The following is a 3876-nucleotide window of genomic DNA, read 5'->3' as shown; positions in this document are numbered from 1 at the left end:
AAGGAGCAGTCTTAGAATGCTTAGAGTGCTTCTTCTTTTCATGCTTCTTCCTATCCCCTGACTGTTTGGGGTTGGGTAACAAAGAATGACCGGGAGTGAAGCCATTGGGAGCTGAAAGGCACTCTCTGCAAGAGGCAATGGATTCTGAAGGCACCTTTGCAGGGGCATCCCAATGAGACATCCCAAGTATGTTCCACAGTCTCTTTCAAAACTACAGATATGGTATCAAAGGAGCAGTCTTAGAATGCTTAGAGTGCTTCTTCTTTTCATGCTTCTTCCTATCCCCTGACTGTTTGGGGTTGGGTAACAAAGAATGACCGGGAGTGAAGCCATTGGGAGCTGAAAGGCACTCTCTGCAAGAGGCAATGGATTCTGAAGGCACCTTTGCAGGGGCATCCCAATGAGACATCCCAAGTATGTTCCACAGTCTCTTTCAAAACTACAGATATGGTATCAATACTCAAAACTGAGGCAATAGGTTTGTGTTTTTTCAATTTCAATGGAATCTCAGCCTCAATCTGTCATTTCTGAGAAGAACAAGGAACAGACGGTTCAGAGGCTGCACAAGGTGGAACAGAGACCATTGCTGATGGAGGCTGGGATGGTTTTAGAGCCTGTCTATGCAACAGGGCCTTCAAATGCAATCCCTTGTTCTTTCACGCTTGAGAGGTAAATGCCTTGTCACAGGATCATGACCCCACATTATAACCTTCCCAAGCCATAGCAAACAGCGCAAATGACCATCTCTTCTGGGTAATTTTACTCCAGAATCCTCAGACCTCCTAAATGAATAAGTGCAGGACAGAAACGGAGAGCAGATGGTCCGTTAACAAGACAAGTTAGTTACCGAGAAGACACCAATCAAAGGGAAAAGCAAAGTATAGTAAGCAGAAGCCAAATGGTCACCAGACAGAGTTATAGAGAAATATAGAAAGGTTCCTAGATGATGCTCATATAGCACATGAAAAGGAACTGAGATACAGTAGCAGAAACATTGAGGATCGGGCTGGGATGGATGGAACTACCACCAGAAATTTTGCCTAGCTATTCTACTCTCCACAGATACAGGAATACCTCATTGTGTGATCAAAGTTGAAGTGCAAGCCATTCGGTTTAACTCAAGAAAGTCAGGGACCGATGAGGATCAATGTCGGGCTGCAAGCCAATCGGTTTGACCTCAGAGAGTCAGAGGCTGACAAGGATCGAAGCTGGGCTGCAAGCCAATTGGGTTGACCCCAGAGAGTCTGGGACTGACAAGGATCGAAGTCAAGGTGGAAGCCATTCAGTTTGACCTCAGAGAGTCAGGAACAAATTAGGATGGATGTTGGGCTGCAAGCCAATCGGTTTGGCCCCGGAGAGTTAGGGACCAACGGGATCGAAGCTGGGCTGTAAGCCAAGCTGTTTGACCCCAGAGTTAGGGACCGACGGGATCAAAGTTGGGCCGCAAGCCAATCAGTTTGATCCTGAGGAGTTAGGGACCAACGGGATTGAAGTTGGGCCACAAGCCAATCGGTTTGATCCCGGAGAGTTAGGGACTGACGAGGATCGAAGTTCAGCCGCAAGCCAATCGGTTTGACCCCAGAGAGTTAGGGACCAACAGGATCGAAGTTGGGCTGCAAGCCAATCGGTTTGACCTTGGAGAGTTATGGACCGATGGGATTGAAGTTGGGCCACAAGCCAATCGGTTTGATCCCGGAGAGTTAGGGACCGACAGGATTGAAGTTGGGCTGCAAACCAATTGGTTTGATCCCGGAAAGTTAGGGACTGATGAGGATTGAAGTTGGGCCGCAAGCCAATTGGTTTGATATCAGAGAATTAGGGACTGATGAGGGTCAAAGTTGGGCCACAAGCCAATTGGTACCCTTAGCCAGGTACAAGAGCAAGGTGAGAGGCCATGAAACAGGTTGTCCTCAGCCAAAAGAGCGGCTCTAGCCAAGCAGGGAAGCAAGGCGAGTGGCCATTTTATAACTTTCCCTCAGTGATGCAAGGTGCAAAACGTGCCAGCAAGGCAGGCACCATTAAAAAAATTTATTCTCAGGAGTGCAGAGGAACTCTGCCAAGCATGCCAACAAGGCGAGCAGCTGATTTATTTTAAAATTTTATGTCAGAAAAACAAGGGCCTTGCCAAATGTGAAGGTGAGACATATGGCCGTTGAAACAACTTCATCTCAGAAATTAAAGTCGCAATTCAGTAAGCGATTCTAAAAAAACAAAACAAAAAAACCCCAGCAGTGCTCCTTCTATAATATGAACGACGATGTTAAAAGATTACCACTAAAACGCAGATTGATCCAGTCAAATAGAATTTTAAAGTCTGACAGGAAAATCAATTTCTGAAGAGTTCCTAGATGATGTTGCTGTGGCGGAAAAAAGGAACCAAAGGTTTAGGCGGGAAACTGGCCCAATAGGGCAGTTAGTTACCGCCAAAATGCTTGTAATAGCTCTAAGAAGGTTCCAATCGGCTCTGCGCAGGCACAGGATAACCCATTTGTGTGATTCGCAGAGACCACAAAGAAGAAACCTAGGTGCTGAACTAGATCAGCCCTTGGTTCTTGGGACACCCGCAAAGCAAAAGGAAGATAATACATAGCACCACTTGGTGAGAACTGAGAAAGAAATAAACACAAAGGGATGTAAAATAGACGGCCTCAGCCTGATGCGATTTGAGCGTCATTTTTCATTTACGAAAGGAACAAACAAGAGGATGACTGACAAGGTGTTGCCAGAATCTAACTATGCTGCCTGCTTGCCTGAAGGCAAAAAGAGAAACAAGACATCAGTGCAAAGGCAGATATTAACTGCCACATCATGATGGTTTTATATTTTTCCTTGAGGCTGAGCAGGAACCATCTGATCAGCCCCTGATTGATGTTCCCAATAATAATCCTTTCCTCTTGGGAACCAGCAGAGTTTGGGAACAGGCTGAGTTTTGTCTCTGCAGATCTTTCCCCACTTCTCAGCAACGCAGCCCTTGAAGAAGAAGGGGATTAGCTTGCATCAGCATGGGAACAGGCTGCTCCCCTTAAACTATAGCAAGACAAGCCCTGTTACTGGCACAAATAAGCAGAATCCTTTGTGGTGGAAGTACCCTGATGACACACAGTCTCATTTTATATGGCTTCTTTTGGCCTGGTTTCAGAAGTCCACATCAAGTGATAGGTTCAGATCTTGGGCAAGAGTAGCCACCTGGGCAGGTGGGTAGATGAGGGGATACAGATGGAAAGAGATGAGGCCACCCACATTTGGCTCAGCATCATGGGGTTTAACAGACTAGAATGCCAGAAATGGGGCTCCCAACTTTGGAAAGGATCCTTGCTTCTACTTTTTGGAGTGCTCCTCAGAGCCATTAAGTTACAGTGGTTGGAATCCTAGATGGCAACTCAGGAGGGTCCAGGTTCTAGTCCTCACTGAGCCACAAAACTTGCAAGGTGACATTGGACCCAGAGGGTTTCAGCCTGAGTTACCTCACAAAGTTGTGAGGAATACAGTAGGGGAGATGGAGAGACAGGTATGTCAGGTTATGCTCCCTGGAGAAAAGGCATGACATACCTGGATCTAAGGGACCAGAAGAGGACAAAAGAAAATAGCCAGGTCGAGAGAAAAAGGGAATAGTCACTGGGCAGGGCTACATTGCGTCTTATGAAAGCTGCCTCTATTTTGGCCTCTTATCAGAATCAGGAATAGATATTTTCCATACAAGACCTGGGCTCCCCTCAAGGACAATGGCGTCAATAGGGTTGGTGTCACCCAGTGTGTGTGTGTGTGTGTGTGTGTGGGACTGCCTTGCAAGCTGCTGAGCAAGACTCTGAAGCCTCTGCCCCCAACTCCCTTGCCCCACAGCCTTCAGGGTCCCACTGCCCCTCCCCAGGTGTTCTG

This window comes from Sceloporus undulatus, chromosome 2, assembly GCF_019175285.1.
Source record: "Sceloporus undulatus isolate JIND9_A2432 ecotype Alabama chromosome 2, SceUnd_v1.1, whole genome shotgun sequence".
Classification (NCBI taxonomy): domain Eukaryota; kingdom Metazoa; phylum Chordata; class Lepidosauria; order Squamata; family Phrynosomatidae; genus Sceloporus; species Sceloporus undulatus.
This window is presented reverse-complemented; position numbering follows the sequence as displayed.